The sequence below is a fragment of the Nilaparvata lugens genome, chromosome 4, assembly GCF_014356525.2.
Source record: "Nilaparvata lugens isolate BPH chromosome 4, ASM1435652v1, whole genome shotgun sequence".
Lineage (NCBI taxonomy): Eukaryota > Metazoa > Arthropoda > Insecta > Hemiptera > Delphacidae > Nilaparvata > Nilaparvata lugens.
In genome coordinates this window covers 64,764,088-64,784,262 of record NC_052507.1, presented here as the reverse complement: position 1 = coordinate 64,784,262, position 20,175 = coordinate 64,764,088, and the positions used below count along the sequence as shown (strand labels likewise).

Below are 20,175 nucleotides of genomic sequence, written 5' to 3'. Positions count from 1 at the left end.
GTGAATGAGAATACTGCGTGAGGACTACTGTTCACAGAACTACTAGTTTTATAGCCTGTTTTAACTCACATCTAGCAAATTATTCAAATAAATCTATACAATACTACAAAATTTCCCATTATTGCAACCACATTTTCCTTTTCTTGGACTTGGAATAGTTTCAAATCAAAAATTGGAAGAGATTGATAAGACGCTGCATTTGGAGTTTTGCACTCTATGGCTCAGAAACCTGGACTATTGGTAAGGCAGAAGAGAGAACACTAAAATGCCTTTGAAGTATGGTGTTGGAGATGGATGCTCAAGCTGAGATAGACGGATATAATAACTAATGAAGGAGTATTTCAAAGGTTTGAGGAAAACCGATTTATTTTGAAGGACAGACGGCATTCTTGGCTTGGCCATGTATTTAGACATAACGAATTCACGTTAAGAATACTGGATTGTATGGAATGTAGAAAAAAAACCTTAATGAATATAGTCGAAATGGTGACATACATAATTACCATACCAGAGGAAGGTTAAATCTCAGAATTGATTCTCACCAATATGCGAGTACCCATAGGAATTGGAGAAACATGTCCATTAAGCTATTCAATGAGCTTGCCCCTGAAGTAAGACTGTTGAGTACCTCACTATTCAAGTCACACATAAAAGGCTTACTTACAGAAAGATGTCTTTATTCTGTTGGAGAACTTTTTGAATAGCTTCAGTGTTCATCTGTTTAACTGTAACAGCTTTGTTGTGACTTGTCTTGAATTTATCAATTGCTGTTGTTAATTACTATTTGCCAATTTAGTTGTGAATTTTTTTCACAAAAATACTACTTTGACTATATTATATTATTTAAAAAATATTTTGACTGTTTTTAATTTTATTGTATATTGACGTTTGTTACAACACTTTGTGTTTTATCACATTAAAGGATTATTGATTGATTGATTGATTGATATAATAATTGGACAAAGGGCTCATGGAAGACCCCGGCTACAATATCTGAAGCAAGTAACCGAAGATCTAGGGATACTTAGTTAAATATATAACTGAAAAGTACAGCTCTGGACAGAAAACTATGAGAAGCTGTCTACCAATCGAATGATTGAAGCTGTAGAGGAAGATCTAATTCATCCTTGAAGTTTTGTCAATTCCTAGATATGTGTATCGAGATACTTGTATTAGAGAATAAACTGTATTAAAAAGTTGATGGGAATTGAAAAAGGTCATCACTCAAAAACATCACAAATACTCGAAATGAATTATTTCTCCTGTCAGGAATGATAGAGTATCACATAACTGGATCGTAAGTCATACATCGGACCTTTGGCCTTTAATGAAGTCCACGTTATAATAGCTGTGTTTGTTTAGCAATGGTATTGCTATCCTTGTCATTCATTCAACAAAGCGGATGGCGCTATCTCTTCCTCGCTCTGCTCTGTTGCTAGATGGTCTTTTAACATTGGAGAATTCATAATTAATTAACAAAGTATCCTATACTATTAAACGAGCAACTTTAGTTTATATGTTTAGATGTTTAGATGTTTAGATGTTTAGATGTTTAGATGTTTATATGTTTAATGTTTGTATTTCACCGGATCTCGAAAACGGCTCTATCGATTCTCACAAAATTCAGAACATAGTAGGTTCATAAAGATACAATTGCACTAGGTTCCATCCCTGGGAAAACTCGCTGAAGGACATAAAAAGGATAATTATTTTTCATCCTTGGGAAAACAGCTGATAATAATTATTTCGTCGTCTGTTGGTGATGGAAGTGATTGAGCGAGTTCATGTGTGTGGGACTATTAAACGAGCAACTTCTGTTTATATGTTTAGATGTTTGGATGTTTCGATGTTTAGATGTTTAGATGTTTGGATGTTTCGATGTTTAGATGTTTATATGTTCATATGTTTGTATTTCACCGGATCTCGTAAAAGGCTCTATCGATTCTCACAAAATTCAGAACATAGTAGGTTCATAATATGAAGATTCAATTGCACTAGGTCTCATCCCTGGGAAAACTCGCTGAAGGACATTATAAGAATAATTATTTTTTATCCTTGGAAAAACAGCTGATAATAATTATTTCGTAGTCTGTTGGTGATGGGAGTGATTGAGCGAGTTCATGTGTGTGGGACTATTAAACGAGCAACTTCTGTTTATATGTTTAGATGTTTGGATGTTTCGATGTTTAGATGTTTAGATGTTTAGTTGTTTAGATGTTTAGTTGTTTAGATGTTTAGAAGTTTAGATGTTTAGAAGTTTAGCTGTTCATATGTTTGTATTTCACCGGCTCGAAAACTGCTCTATTGATTCTCACAAAATTCAGTACATAGTAGGTTCTTAATACAAAGATTCAATTGCACTAGCTCTCATTCCTGGGAAAACTCGCTGAAGGACATTAAAAGGATAATTATTTTTCATCCTTGGGAAAACAGCTGATAATAATTATTTCGTCGTCTGTTGGTGATGGAAGTGATTGACCGAGTTCATGTGTGTGGGACTATTAAACGAGCAACTTCTGTTATATGTTTAGATGTTTGGATGTTCGATGTTTAGATGTTTAGATGTTGGATGTTTCGATGTTTAGATGTTTATATGTTCATATGTTTGTATTTCACCGGATCTCGTAAAAGGCTCTATCGATTCTCACAAAATTCAGAACATAGTAGGTTCATAATATGAAGATTCAATTGCACTAGGTCTCATCCCTGGGAAAACTCGCTGAAGGACATTATAAGAATAATTATTTTTTATCCTTGGAAAAACAGCTGATAATAATTATTTCGTAGTCTGTTGGTGATGGGAGTGATTGAGCGAGTTCATGTGTGTGGGACTATTAAACGAGCAACTTCTGTTTATATGTTTAGATGTTTGGATGTTTCGATGTTTAGATGTTTAGATGTTTAGTTGTTTAGATGTTTAGTTGTTTAGATGTTTAGAAGTTTAGATGTTTAGAAGTTTAGCTGTTCATATGTTTGTATTTCACCGGCTCGAAAACTGCTCTATCGATTCTCACAAAATTCAGAACATAGTAGGTTCATAATATGAAGATTCAATTGCACTAGGTCTCATCCCTGGGAAAACTCGCTGAAGGACATTATAAGAATAATTATTTTTTATCCTTGGAAAAACAGCTGATAATAATTATTTCGTAGTCTGTTGGTGATGGGAGTGATTGAGCGAGTTCATGTGTGTGGGACTATTAAACGAGCAACTTCTGTTTATATGTTTAGATGTTTGGATGTTTCGATGTTTAGATGTTTAGATGTTTAGTTGTTTAGATGTTTAGTTGTTTAGATGTTTAGAAGTTTAGATGTTTAGAAGTTTAGCTGTTCATATGTTTGTATTTCACCGGCTCGAAAACTGCTCTATTGATTCTCACAAAATTCAGTACATAGTAGGTTCTTAATACAAAGATTCAATTGCACTAGGTCTCATCCCTGGGAAAACTCGCTGAAGGACATTAAAAGGATAATTATTTTTCATCCTTGGGAAAACAGCTGATAATAATTATTTCGTCGTCTGTTGGTGATGGAAGTGATTGACCGAGTTCATGTGTGTGGGACTATTAAACGAACAACTTCTGTTTATATATTTAGATGTTTGGATGTTTCGATGTTTAGATATTTAGATGTTTAGATGTTTAGTGTTTGGATGTTTAGAAGTTTAGATGTTTATATGTTTGTATTTCACCGGATCTCGAAAACAGCTCTATCGATTCTCACAAAATGCAGAACATAGTAGGTTCATAATATGAAGATTCAATTGCACTAGCTCTCATCCCTGGGAAAACTCGCTGAAGGACATTAAAAGGATAATTATTTTTCATCCTTGAGAAAACAGCTGATAATAATTATTTCGTCGTCTGTTGGTGATGGAAGTGAGTGAGCGAGTTCTTGGTTGTGAGACTGTGTCAAAATTATGACCAAGCTGTTGAACTTTTGTAATCATTCAATCAGGTACTTATTGCCGGTTGCAAAAAAGCCGGGTTATTTTCAATCCAGATTATTTCCAGTAGATCCATCTTTTTGAAATGGTCTTCTCTGATTTGTTTCACGTGAAGTTAGTCAGGGTTAAATGTAACCAGCTTTTGTGCAACTGGGCCTTTGTGAGGGGAATTTTTGCATTCCTCTGGGAATTAATCTCAATTTACTGTGATTAGATAGAACATTTCTGTATGAATGTTATTTTTCGCTCCACTTGGATGTAATGAGCTGGTTTTCGTGCGTCATATGGAGGCCGAAAATGATTGTTTTCTGACCAGGCCGGTAAAAGTTTTACGGCCCTAGGGCTGTAAAATAACCTTGAAGTCAGCTGATTCTGATTTGATGTGAACGTGTTTAAAAATTGGTTTATGAAACGAAATCAGTTTATGCTTCTAGAGTTGAATAAGTATTCTGCAATAAGATACTATCATTTAATTTGGATGAATAAAATACAGATAAGATATATATAATAAACTATTCAAATTCGATTTTCAGAGTAGGATAGAACTTCTAACCTAAACTTCCGAAGTCAACAACAACAAGCATTGTTGACGTTGACATTCAGATTGGCCAAATTTCAAGTGTGCTAAAACAGCTGATCAAAAAACTTTTCATTATTTGTGTTTATTATTCAAGAATCAAAACATTTATAATAATATCTTATTGTCATTTGGAAGAATAAAAAGTATAAACTCAACCTCTTACATAATCGTTTAGGTTATTTAGACAAATCAGAATAAAAAATAAAAATACTAGGACAATTTCCTGATATTCAGATTACCTCAGATTTGCTGGAGCTATGACCTTCCTGTTTTGCTTTCGGAAGTGCCTAATAAACAATTATTCTCATATTCATATTGTTTATTTTTCTGTGTGGCGAAAAATAACGTTCTCACCATGGGCAAAAATGTTTTTCCGCCTCTCAATCTTTTCTAGTCCTCGGCCTACGGCCTCGGACTTGAAAACCGATTTCGAGCCGGAAAAGTCTCATTTTCGGCCCTAGGTGCGAAATATACTATTAATTTCTTTTTCGAAATAAATGTGTTATGCTTTTGTACTCCAGAGCGGAGCTCGGTCCCCGATATTTTCATCTTAATTATGGAAATTTATTATGAAATTATTGAAAAATATGATTTCTTGTTTGATAAAATATAATCGATTATTTTAAACGAGAATGAATAGTTGATATAACATCAATAAACCTGTATCAGCTACCATCTATAGAAGGCATTGACAAGACAGAGGAACGGCGACGTTGCTCTCCTATATTTCTCCACTGCCATTATAACGTGGACCTCACTATAGGATTTTGGCAGAGGCACAGGCACTATTAAAGAGTAGTGAACAAGATAGTCCACGGATCATTGATAATGGAGGCCCTATCACATATGACCGACTCGGATAGTAGAGGATATAGATAACATATATTATATACTAAAGTATATATTATATTGGGTAGTATATATTATATACTATCCTTGAGAAAGACTCAGAAGTTCCTTCATACGCAGGAAGTTGAGAGGATGATGGATGATCTACTATAGTGAGGTCCACGTTATAATGGCAGTATTTGGTGTTGCTATCCTTGTCTATCATTCCACAAAGCAGATAGCGCTATCTTTCTCAGGCTCCATAACGTTGCCAAATCGTTCTTCAACAATGTAAAAGTATAATTAATTGGTAAAATATTTAATCCCAGCTATGTTGAGGTAGTCTACACGATATAATGGCAGTATTTGATTAGCATTGTTGTTGTTATCATTGTCTATCATTCGACAAAGCAGATAGCGCTATCATTTCCTAGCTCTCAACGTTGTCAGATCGTTCTTCAACAATGTAGAAGTATAATTATTTAGGAAAATATTTAATTCAAACTATAGTGAGGTCTACGTAATAATGGCAGTATTTGATTAGCATTGGTATTGCTATCCTTGTCCATCATTTGACAAAGCAGATAGCGCTATCTTTTTCAAGACCCATAACGTTGCTAGATCGTTCTTCAACAATGTGGAAGTATATTTATTTGAGAAAATATTCAATCTCAACTCTAGTGAGGTTATAATGACAGTACTTGATTAAAATTCGTGTTGCTATCCTTGTCCATCATTCGACAAAGCTGATAAAGCTATCCTTTTCAAGACCCATAACGTTGCTAGATTGTTCTTCAACAATGTGAAAGTATAATTAATTGATAGATATTTAATCCCAACTCCAGTGAGGTTCAAGTTATAATGACAGTATTTAATCAACATTGATATTGCTATCCTTGTCCATCATTCGACAAAGCAGATAGCGCTATCTTTTTCAAGATCCATGACGTTGCCAAATCGTTCTTCAACAATGTAAAAGTATAATTAATTGAGAAAATATTTAATCCAAACTATGTTGAGGAAGTCTACACGTTATTATGGCAGTACTTGGTAAACTGTCGTGTTGATATCCTTGTCTATCATTCGACAAAGCAGATAGCGCTATCTTTTTCAAGATCCATAACGTGGCCAAATCGTTCTTCAACAATGTAAAAGTATAATTAGTTGAGAAAATATTTAATCCCAACTATGTTGAGGTAGTCTACACGTTATAATAGCAGTATTTGGCTAACATTGGTGTTGATATCCTTGTCTATCATTCGACAAAGCAGATAGCGCTATCTTTTTCAAGCTCCATAACGTTTCTAGATCGGTCTTCAACAATTTAAAGGTATAATTAATTGGTATTTAATCCCAACTTTAGTGAGACCCACGTTATAATGACAGTACTTGAATAACATTGGTGTTGCTATCCTTGTCTACTATTCGACAATGCAGATGACGCTATCCTTCTCCAGCTCCGCAACGTTGCCAGATCGTTCTAAAACAATGTAGGAGTATAATTAATTGGAAAAATATTCAATCCCAACTATGTTGAGGTAGTCTACACGTTATAATGGCAGTATTTAATCAACATTGATGTTGCTATCCTTGTCCATCATTCGACAAAGCAGATAGCGCTATCTTTTTCAAGCTCCATGACGTTGCTAAATCGTTCTTCAACAATGTAAAAGTATAGTTTATTGGTAAAATATTTAATGCCAACTATGTTGAGGCAGTCTACACGTTATAATGACAGTATTTGATTGATATTGGTGTTTCTATCCTTGTCTATCATTCGACAAAGCAGATAGCGCTATCTTTTACAAGATCCATAACGTTGTCAGATCGTTCTTCAGTGATGTAAAAGTATAATTAATTGGTAAAATATTCAATCCCAACTCTAGTGAGGTCCTCGTTATAATGGCAGTACTTGATTAAAATTCGTGTTGCTATCCTTGTCTATCATTCGACAAAGCAGATAGCGCTATCCTTTCCTAGCTCCGCATGATTGTTCTTCAACAATAATTGAGAAAAATGAATAATTCACAACATATTGAATCTCATTTATGAAAATTGCTCATTATTTCTCATTGGAAAATATATATTTCGTCGACCAATAAGGTGCAAACAGAACGAGTGAGTGGCGGTCGATACCACGATACCACTAAAGTGTGGTTCACGTTATAATGGCAGTATTTGATTAACATAGGTGTTGTTATCCTTGTCGATCATTCGACAAAGCAGATAATGCTATCCTCTTCTAGCTCCGTAACGTTCCAGATCGTTTATTACAATGTGGAAGTATAATTAGTTGACAAGGTATTCAATCTTAATTTCGAAAATGTCATTTATTCAGTACTGGAAATAATATTTTTCGACGAATAAAATATGAATGATTAGTTACAAGGATATTAAAAATCTGGTGTGGCGCACTCACACAACTTTCCTTGCCGTTATGAAAATTTATCAACTGACGCTAGTGTTCACGCGCATCTCGAGTCTACTATTCAAAGATCTAAGCCAGCTGGTGACAGGACAATAACTCTACAGACACATGAAGTCTGCTATCTCTTCATAGTGAATGATTTAATAGAATCAACACTTGCCAACAGTTTGCAAATTGAATAATCTTATTTTCTCGAACTTCGAGCTTATTTCCAATTTCAGGTGAAAATGATACTGAACATTAATTGTAGAGATTTTTATGCTCAATCTTTTCACTCAATTTTTTTTGTTTAAATTGTATCTGAAGCCTGATAATTGGGAATCTGAAATCAAACTTTGCAAAGATGGGGCGGAGCTCCTGGAATTTTTACAGATATGGGACTAGTGGCAGTTGATAGAGCTTTACAATGACTTTTCTAGGTATAAATTTGATCAAAATCGTTGGAGCCGTTTTCGATAGAATCACGAAAAACACTGTTTTTTACAACATTTTCGCCATTTAGCCGCCATCTTGAATTGCATTTGATCGAAATTGTTCGTGTCGGATCCTTACAGTGTAAGGACCTTAAGTTTCAAATTTCAAGTCATTCCGTTAATTAAGAGATGAGATATCGTGTACAAAGACGCACATACACTCATACACACACACACACACCACACACACACACCACACACACACACACACACACACACACACACACACACACACACACACACACACACACACACACACAACACACACACACACACACACACACCACACACACACACACACACACACACACACACACACACACACACACATACAGACCAATACCCAAAAACACTTTTTTGGACTCAGGGAACCTTGAAATGTATAGAAATATAGTAATTGGGGTACCTTAATTCTTTTCGGAAAGCAATACTTTCCTTACCTATGGTAATAGGGCAAGGAAAGTAGAAATTAGGGAGAGAAACAGTTTTGGGTTTATCCTGTTGAATCTCTCCCAATCATCAATTTGATATTGTGATAGTGGAATGAAATAAATAAATATGAAATATATGGTATTGTATATAATTAAATGGAAAAGACTAAGAAATTGTCAAAAACCACAGACTTTTTGATACTTAGAAAGAAAGTTTCGGTTATTACACCATTGTCAATCTCTGATAGTTTATCAATAAATCATTGTGTTTTTTCTTACTTAGTCTTTCTCATTTAATATGAATAATTACCACAATATGAACTTCTCTATCAACTCCAATATGAACTACACAAGAAGTATTATATAATTCTTTTAAACAAGAATAAACAGTTAATACTACATCAGATACCTCTTTAGTGATGTCCACGTTATAATGGCAGTATTCTATGAACTTTGGTGTTGCTATCCTTGTCTATCAGATATACCAGTAATAGCCATTCTCAGTATCAGCTATCCGCTATAGAAGGCATCGGCAAAGCAGAGAATCAGCATCAATGATCTCCTATCTTTCTCATTCGCCATTATATATATCGTCGACCTCACTATAGAAGTTGAAAGATGGATCCAACGTCATCGCAATATTCTGAATGATTCAAACTGAGGGGCAGTCTGTGATAAATCTATTCAATTAGAGTTTCAAGCGATAGTTGCAGGTGATAGCAATTAAAGTTGCTATGTCAACAGGTGATAGAAATTAGAGTTGCTACGTCGGCAGGTAATAGAAATTAGAGTTGCTATATAGGCAGGTAATAGATTATCTGTCACTCATTGATAAGACGCGTCACATGCATCAGGTAGCATGTTATAAGTTAAGCCATATAGTGAAGATAGAGATATCCAATTGCCATAAAGTTATGTCATAGAGTAGAGATATTTGACCGAGCGAAGTGAGGTCTAAGATTCAAGTCGACGGTATGGCATTTCTCTCAATGTTTAAATGATTGAACATTAATTGTAAAGATTTTTATGCTCAATCTTTTTCATTTGAAATTTTATGTTCAAATTGTATCTGAACCCTGATAATTGGGAATCTAAAATCAAACTTTGCATAGATGGGGCGTAGCTCCTGAAATTTCTACAGATATGAGACTGGTGGCAGTTGATACAGCTTATCAATGACTATTCTAAGTATAAATTTAATCAAAATCGTTGGAGCCGTTTTCAAGAAAACCGCGAAAAACCCTGTTTTTGACAACATTTTTTCCATTTTAGCCGCCATCTTAAATTGCATTTGATCGAAATTTTGTTCGTGTCGGATCCTTATATTGTGAGGACCTTAAGTTCCGAATTTCAAGTCATTCCGTTAATCGGGAGATGAGATATCGTGTACACAGACGCACATACACTCATACACACACACACACACACACACACACACACACACACACACACACACACACACACACACACACACACACACACACATACAGACCAATACCCAAAACCACTTTTTTGGACTCAGGGAACCTTGAAACGTATAGAAATTTAAAAATTGGGGTACCTCAATTTTTTTCGGAAAGCAATACTTTCCTCACCAATGGTAATAGGGCAAGGAATAGAATCAGACTATAGAACTATTCATCATAAATCAGCTGACAAGTGATTACACAGATGTGTGGAGAAGCCAGTCTATTGCTGTATTTCCATAAGGTCTATAGTTTCAATCAGGTACTTGTGGATGAGAATACTGCGTGAGGTCTACTGTTCACAGAACAACTAGTTAGATAATTTGTACCTGTTTATACCAAATAGTTTGTTAACAGCAAGATTATAGTGATGTCCACGTTTTGATGGAAGTGCAGCAAGTATAGGGAAACAGATTTGACGATACTGTGCCTTGCCACTGCCTTCTATAGTGGATAGCGGATACCAGTATATCTGATTGATAAGGATAGCAGCACTAGTAGTTGGTAGAATACTGACATTAAATGTTGAAGGAGTGATAAGAGGAGAAATAGTATGAGAAAGAGAAGAAGATGTTGATGGAGAGGTGGGAGGAGGAACAGTATGAAAGAGAGGAAGATATCCATCATAATATTGTTTTCCAGGTGTTTGCCCGTGATTTCGACTTATCATCATCATGCTAGATGATGATTATGCTAGACCTTTCTCATTATGCTAGACCCAACAAAGAAATTGAGACATCTTCAACGGTTGTTACCTGAAAACACCTTTGTGCTTTTTCCATGATATTTGCGCCCGGACTAAATTTTAAAAATGGCTTAATGTTGGGGGTCTTTAGGTGCGTACAGATATACGCGCCGCAAACATGAGCAATTCACTTTGAATCAGCTGACTATATCTGTATTTTTACAGAAACGGTAAGATACAGATATAAAAAGCTTTCAATTACCACTTTTAATTAGCAGATGCCAAGCTTTTTATATCTGTATCTTACCGTTTCTGTAAAAATACAGATATAGTCAGCTGATTAAAAGTGAATTGCTCATGTTCGCGGCGCGTATATCTGTACGCACCTTTACATGATAAGTTATTCATATTTCATACAATTTGAATTCTATAGTGAGGTCCAATATAATGGCAGTGTTTAATTAGCAATGGTATTCCTATCCTTGTTCATCAGCCAACGAGGCGGATAGCGCTATCTCTTTCTCGCTTTGCTCTGCTGCCAGATCGTCTTTTAACAATGTAGAATTGATGATTCATTAACAAAATAATTGATCTCGATTATGAAATTATTGAAAAATATAATTTCTCGCTCGATAAAATATAGTCCATTATTTTAAACAAGAATGAACAGTTAATATTACATCAATAAACCTGTATTAGCTACCGTCTATTCTATAGATGTCATTGACAAGACAGAGGATCGGCAACATTGTTCCCCTATCTTTCTCCACTCCATTATAGCGTGGAACTCACTATATACAACTATCAGTCGAAATCAAATTCTAAGAATATGGTTGAAAAGAGGATGGAATTTCCAAGAAGGATTGTAGTCTATAATTTGCTCCTTTGTTTGACGTTTTTGAGTCTGACGTTTTTCATGAGAACATACAATTGGAAAAATTAGATTTCAGTTTGAACGCTCATAAAAAAGTTGAAAAAGGTCAAACAAGGAGGGAATTTAATGATTCTTATCTGAAACTTCCCACTCTTCCCAACCAAAAACCTCAGATTCTATCATTATCAAAATAACCTACGTATTCTATCATTTTTTATCAAAATTGAAAAACGGAAATTAATGAGCAATTATAAAATATTGTATCAATCTTATCCGAAACTTGTCCCTATTTCCAACCAAAAACCTTAGATTCTATCATTCTGAATATAATCTACATATTTTATCATTTCCTATTAAAATTAAAAACTGAAATTCATGAACAATTATGAAATTTCATGAATCTTATCCGAAACTTTTCCCTCTTTCCAACCAGAAACCTCAGATTCTATCATTCTAAGAATAACCCAAATTTTATAAACTAAAAACGGAAATTCATGAAAAATCATGAAATTATATGAATCTTATCCGAAACTTTTCCCTCTTTCCAACCAGAAAACTTAGATTCTATCATTCTAGATTATATCCTACATATTCTGTAATTTTCTAACAAAATTTAAAACTGAAATTCATGAAAAATTTTCCATACAAGAGAACATTTGCGAATTTTCAATGTTGGTTAACAATAACATACGAGAAGGCAATTCCGTTTGTCAAGGGGTTCATGAGATCAGAGTGTTATTTTTAATGACAAAATAACAATAAATTCACAGGAGATAAATTTCAGTTGAACTCGTTCTTGTTGATGATAAAAAAGCATGACACGTTCTCATGCTCAGTCTAGTTCCAGCGTTAAATTGGAAATTTTCAGCATGCAATTTCAAACAATGGAAAACTCAAATAACAGTTGTACACGGCTATTGAGGAAAAACGCGGTTTTTCCGCATTTTTCCAGAATCCAAACAACTTTTCCCAGTGCATAAAGAGAGTGTAGGATGTGGTATCCTCTATATTCTATACTTTATACTTTCAACTTAAAAGTATATTATTATACTATAGTGAGGTCCACGTTATAATGGCAGTGGAGAAAGATAGAGGAAAAACGTTGCCGAACCTCTGTGTTGTCAATGCCTTCTATAGACGGTAGCAGATACAGGCTTATTGATGTGATATCAACTGTTCATTCTCGTTAAAAATAATCAATTATATTTCATTATAAGCAATAAATCATATTTTTAATAATTTCATAATGAATTTTCATAATTAAGATGGAATATTTGTTAAATAATTATTGATTTTACATTGTTAAAAGGCGATCTGGCAACAGAGAAAAGCGAGAAAGATATTTTAAGTAATATCACTCTGGCATATTACCTAATGTTATTCAATCTGAACTCAAATCTTCAAATCTGTTATGCAAATCTACATGATGAAGATATATTATGTTTTAATAAATATTTGTGTTCAGAGTGAATAACATTAGGTAATATCCCAGAGTGATTATCTTGTTAATTGTCGCTTACCAAGCCAAGTCGTTTTCTTTAAGTATTATTTTGTAAGTTAAGTTGAGTTAAGTTATGGTGCAATGGACAAAACAGAACAATCAGTTAAAAAAAATGAAGAAATATAATCAGGTGAATTGAGAAATATAACTATTGTTATTGATTGTTTTCATTTTATGTAAAGGATTATTTTTATATATCCCTCAAATAGCTTCCAGCTAGAAGGATACTATCATACTATTGTAATACTCAAATAAATAAATGAATATACCGCTATCTGCTTTGTTGAATGATAGACAAGGAAAGCAATACAGCTATCAGCTGAGCTTTAGTATTTACAAGTTTGTGTTTCTTCAATTGTTCCAAATTTTCTCTAACAACTCAATATTATTCAATTGGTAATTGAGTGGAATATTACTAATCAATTCATTATTCCAAGCCATCTAAATTCAAAATTTATAATTTTCATGTTTATTTTGGACTAAAATTTTATAAAAATTGTATATGTGGAGTTCTAACCCTATCTTTGACTTTGTCACCTATAAATTTAGAAGAAAAATAGCACAAGGACTCTCTTATTATTTTATCTACCAATGTTATTATATTAGGGTCATTTGCATCGTAAATAAATAAATACCATTACCAATCGAACACTGCCATTATAACGTGGTATTCTATCACTATAGAATAAGGTATTATCTATATTCTATGCCAAATACACTTTACACTATATGCTCCATACTCTATATTATATACTCTATACTATATCTCTCGGTACCCTTTTTGAACTATTTAATCACTATTTATTAACTTTTTATTTATTACAAGTTGCCCTATACAGAAAAGAGATATATACTCTCTGAGTGCATACTTCGTTTATATCTGAATGGTTTCTCATAGAGGAATGTAAACTCTATTATGGAATTCTTCATCACAAGAAGCCCCCATTATCTAAACTAAGTTGACAAAATTAATTAAGGTGCAAACAGAACGAGTGAGTGGCGGTCGATACCACGATACCACTAAAGTGTGGTTCACGTTATAATGGCAGTATTTGATTAACATTGGTGTTGTTATCCTTGTCGATCATTCGACAAAGCAGATAATGCTATCCTCTTCTAGCTCCGTAACGTTCCAGATCGTTTATTACAATGTGGAAGTATAATTAGTTGACAAGGTATTCAATCTTAATTTCGAAAATGTCATTATTCAGTACTGGAAATAATATTTTTCGACGAATAAAATATGAATGATTAGTTACAAGGATATTAAAAATCTGGTGTGGCGCACTCACACAACTTTCCTTGCCGTTATGACAATTTATCAACTGACGCTAGTGTTCACGCGCATCTCGAGTCTACTATTCAAAGATCTAAGCCAGCTGGTGACAGCACAATAACTCTGCAGACACATGAAGTCTGTTATCTCTTCATAGTGAATGATTTGATAGAATCAACACTTGCCAACAGTTTTCAAATTGAATAATCTTATTTTCTCGAACTTAGAGCTTATTTTCAATTTTAGGTGAAAAAGTTACTGAACATTATTTGTGAAGATTTTCATGCTCAATCTTTTCCACTTGATTTTTTTTTGTTTTAATTGTATCTGAAGCCTGATAAATGGGAATCTAAAATCAAGCTTTGCATAGATGAGGTGGAGCTCCTGAAATTTTTACAGGTATGGGACTTGTGGCAGTTGATAGAGCTTAACAATGACTATTTCAGGTATAAATGTGATTGAAATCATTGGAGCCGTTTTCGAGAAAATCGCGAAAACCCCTGTTTTTGGCAACATTTTCGCCATTTTAGCCGCCATATTGAATTGCATTTCATCGGAATTGTTCGTGTCGGATCCTTATAGGGAAAGGACCTTAAGTTCGAAATTTCACGTATTCCGTTAATTGGGAGATGAGATATCGTGTACACAGACGCACATACACTCATACACACACACATACAGACCAATATTCAAAAACCACTTTTTTGGACTCAGGGGACCTTGGAACGTATAGAAATATAGAAATTGGGGTACCTTAATTTTTTTCGGAAAGCAATACTTTCCTTACCTATGGTAATAGGGCAAGGAAATTAAAAATTAGTACAAGAATGAACATTTGATATGAAATTGGATATAACGGTATAACCTAACCTAATCTATCTTCTATAATGAGGTCCATGTCATAAAGCCAGTATTTGATCAACATTGGTGTTTCTATCTTTGTCTATCATTCGACAAAGCAGATATTGCTATCCCCTTGTAGCTCCGTAATGTTCCAGATCGTACTTTAAAATGTATAAATATGATTAGTTAACAAGGTATTTCCAATCTCAATCATGAAAATGTATTATTTCATTATTGGACAATAATTTGGATTGTCAAATAAAATATAAATGATTATTTGAAAATGAACAATTAAGAACTGTTAAGAATGCACAGTTAATACAACTTCAGATGAACAGGTATTACTCATCCTCTATAGAAGCTGAGACAATTAATCTAGGTGAATATCTTCACTCTATAATTGACCGAGCGAAGTGAGGTCTTAAGCTGCGTACACATACTCCTGCTTCCAACCCGCACTGAGCACGCTCCTCCCTCGTACCTCCCACGTACCACCATCGCACAGCAATCGCTCCGCCTCCGCTCTCTACTCGCACCGATCATGAACGTTACGGAAGATGGTAGATCTTCTCGCGTTCCCCGATCGAACCATTGTTGCTCGCCGGTCGATCATCAATCGCTCTGCTGGAGTGACGTTCGGTCTTGGAGCGGAACGAAAGTCTGTACGCACCTTAAGATTCAAGTCGACCGTTTTAGCATTTCTCTTAATGTTTAAATGTTTATATGTTGCGCATTTACGGCGAAACGCGGTAATAGATTTTCATGAAATTTGACAGGTATGTTCCTTTTTTAATTGCGCGTCGACGTATATACAAGGTTTTTGGAAATTTTGCATTTCAAGGATAATATAAGAGTAAAAAGGAGCCTCCTTCCTACGCCAATATTAGAGTAAAAATCTGACTATAGATTTATTCATCATAAATCAGCAGACAAGTGATTACACAGATAGATGTGTGGAGAAGCCAGTCTATTGCTGTATTTCCATAAGGTCTATAGTTTCAATCAGGTACTTGTGGATGAGAATACTGCGTGAGGTCTACTGTTCACAGAACTACTAGTAATAATATCGAGTGACCTGGCTGGCTCAGGTCTTGTGTTTCTTTAGACAGCCGTGACCGACGGTTCAACGTGTACATCCATCTTCGCTCTTCGATAGAAGTCAGTGGCAAGGCAGAAAGACGGCAACGCTGTTCTTCCATCTTTCTTCACTGTCTTTATAACGTGGACCTCACAGCGGACAGTTTTTTTTTCTTGAAATCACATACAAATCCATTATTCAATGATTTTTTATTTATTTTGGAGCAGCTCTATGAATACTGATTTCTTTGAGAACTGAAGGAAAATTGCAATTTCATTGATTGAGTGCAATAGAAATGACTGAATCGAGTTAAACAATGTTGCCGGGTTTTTTCCATCTTGAGGCTTCCACTACGTGACTGCTATTGTTATGCACCAGAGATGATGATGTTAATGGAAAGAATAAGAAGAAGGAGAAGAAGGAGAAGAAGGAGGAGGAGGAGGAAAAGAAGAGGAAGGAGGAAAAGAAGAAAAAGAAGAGATTTAGAAGATCTTTTAAAGGTTAGTCGTAAAAGTGTTTGACAAATCCAGCTCGTAGATTAAGTAGATAGTGGAACCCTTCCCGGTTAAATTTAATAGGGTCTTGGAGGTTTTCGACTCGATATTTGAAATTGCATTCAGACAGGTCTCGAATTGGGACAGAGATATTGAGGAGTATGGTTGAAGATGGAGATAGAAGACAGTAATATAAGTAAAATAGATATAGTATAGTATAGTAGACAGAACTATTAGTGAAATGAATTGAGAGTTACATTAGAGAGAAGATACAAGTAGTGAATTTTCTCTATATATTTTCTCTCAAGTTATATCAAAGAGAAGATAATATTGTATTATATTTTCTCTCTGGTTACATCGAACAAATCACTTGAACTCTGAATAATATTTTAATCACAAGTAAAAATAATTGACGTAAAATGTGACATAATATCTAGAACTTACGTGTTTCAATTTCGAATTGCTTCTTTAATTATCATAGATAATAAAATGTATAATTAAATAATCTATACTATAATCTATGATCCAAAATAAAATAATGTTGGAGAGAATTGACTTATAACATGAATACGAGATATAAAAAATCTGGTGTGGTGCACTCACACAACTTTCCTTGTCGTTAAGAAATTGATCACCTGACGCTAGTGTACTCGCACATCTCAAGTCTACTATTCAAAGATATGAGACAGCTGGTGATAGGTCAATAACGCTGGAGACACACGAGGTCTGCTATCTCTTCGTAGTGAATGATTTAATATTATCAACATTTGCCAACAGTTTGCAATTTAATAATCACATTTTCTTGGATTTCAAGCTTATTTTTAATTTTGGGTGGAAATGTTACTGGACATTAATTGCAGAGATTTTCATGATCAATCTTTTCCACTTGAAATTTTTTGTCTAAATTGTATTTATATAAAGGCTGATAATTGAGAATCTAAAATCAAACTTTGCATAGATGGGGCAAAGCTCCTGGAATTTTTACAGATATAGGATTTGTTGCATCTGATAGAGCTTATCAATGACTATTTCAGGTATGGATTTGATCAAAATCGTTGGAGCCGTTTTCGAGAAAATCGCGAAAACCCCTGTTTTTGACAACATTTTCGCCATATTAGCCGCCATCTTGTATCGCATTTGATCGAAATTGTTCGTGTCGGATCCTTATAGTGTAAGGACCTTACGTTACAATTTTCAAGTCATTCCGTTAACTAGGAGATCAGATATCGTGTACACAGACGCACATACACTCATACACACACACACACACACACACACACACACCACACACACACACACACACCAATACCCAAAAACCACTTTTTTGGACTCAGGGGACCTTGAAACGTATAGAAATTTAGAAATTGGGGTACCTTATTTTTTCGGAAAGCAATACTTTCCTCACCTATGGTAATAGGGCAAGGAAAGTAATAAATGATTGACGCATCATCAAGTCTGAACTACAAAACTGATTGACTTGGAATATTCTTGAATTACCAAGAATAATGCCTATTTTCTTGTTTATTTTATTGATCAATTAATTATCATTCTGATAACTCAAATCAATTTAAGATATTCATATAGATTTCCCTCACGCGATACACATATTATGTACTAGCATACACAGATCTCCGCCCCCTGGACCCCCGAATGGATCGTCCAAGAATGAGATAAGCAGGCTCGCTTCGCTCGCCTGCATTTTTCATTTGAGCATGTTTATCATATGTTAGGACGATTCAGTCGGGGGTCCAGACTAAACGTCTGGCTAAACGGATATGACGAGCGTAGCGAGCCTGACGGCTTGTAATATAATATTCCCAGGAATAGCTCTGATTGAAGTAGCAGTGCCCAATCAATTTTTCCGCGATAAATGCATCTTCAACTTGGTGCCAACCTAACAAAGTCAACTCAACTTAATGCCAAACTGTCAAAATTATTAATTTAGTAACCAGTTAACAACTGTTCCGAAGAGGTACTCTCTCTAGATTATAGTTCTATATAAACATAATGGTATGAACATTTTTCAATTATAATTAAGAGAATAAGAATAATATACATGCTAAAAGACGAACTTTAAACCCTTAAAACCACCCTTTGAGTTAAAATATTGCCAAAAGATTTCTTAGTGCGCCTCTAAAGGGCCAACTGAACATACTTACCAAATTTGAACGTTTTTGGTCCGGTAGATTTTTAGTTCTGCGAGTGAGTGAGTGAGTGAGTCAGTCAGTCAGTCAGTCAGTGAGTGAGTGCCGTTCCGCTTTTATATATGTAGATACTCGAAGATTCATATTTTCAGATTCATCTTTTTCTCGTATTCAATACTGTTCCTCCAGTCACCTCTCCTTCAACACTCCCTTCTCTTTCATACTGTTTCTCCTCTGAGATTTGTCTTAGATATCGAATGATCTACAGAGAGATATAACGATCCAAGAATATGCAAAACTGCATTGCAGTTTGGAATGGAAATATTCCTCATTTTCCTCCCGTGCGAAATCGATAACAATGCCTTGTTAATTATTGAGGAAAGCATCAGCTTCAGAGCCACTCTTGAAAGAATAGAGAGGAAACTGTGCGAACTGTGTTAATAAGAGCAAAATACCTCACATTAATTAGCGATAATTGGTTCTCTTCATCACTTTAATTATCGTTAATTGATTGAAAATTGTGGATATAGAAGGTGAGAGGCCACGAGAACGAATAGCATTTGTACGTGAAAAACAAAAGAGTTCACACCATAGTGTGGTCCACGTTATAACGGCAGTACTTGATTAACATCGGTGCTGCTATCCTTGTCTATCAGTCGACAAAGCAGATAGCGCAATCATTTTCAAGCTCTACAACGTTGCCAGATCGTTCTTCAACAATGTAGAAGTCTAATTGATTGGGAAATATTTTATTCCAACTATGGTGAGGTCCACGTTATAATGGCAGTACTTGATTAACATTGGTGTTGCCATCCTTGTCTGTCATTCGACAAAACAGATAGCGCTATCTTTTTCTAGCTCCGCAACGTTTCCAGATCTTTCTTCAACAATGAAGAAGTCCAATTGATTGGGAAAATATTTTATTCCAACTATAGTGAGGTCCACGTTATAATGGCAGTATTCGATTAACATTGGTGTTGCCATCCTTGTCTGTCATTAGACAAAACAGATAGCGCTATCTTTTTCTAGCTACGCAAAGCTGTCAGATCGTTCTTAGCTATGTAGGAATCTGATTTATCAACAAAATATTCGATTTCAGTTATAGAAATGTATCATCGAAACATTTGA

The 20,175-nt window shown here is 34.7% G+C and overlaps 1 protein-coding gene across 1 annotated transcript in view; it reads left to right on the top strand.

The window, feature by feature from the left end:
- The window catches only part of LOC111051520 (neuronal acetylcholine receptor subunit alpha-7-like), a 271,196-nt gene that overhangs the window by 97,586 nt on the left and 153,435 nt on the right, over nt 1–20,175 (top strand). The gene's annotated exons all lie outside the window — the stretch shown is intronic.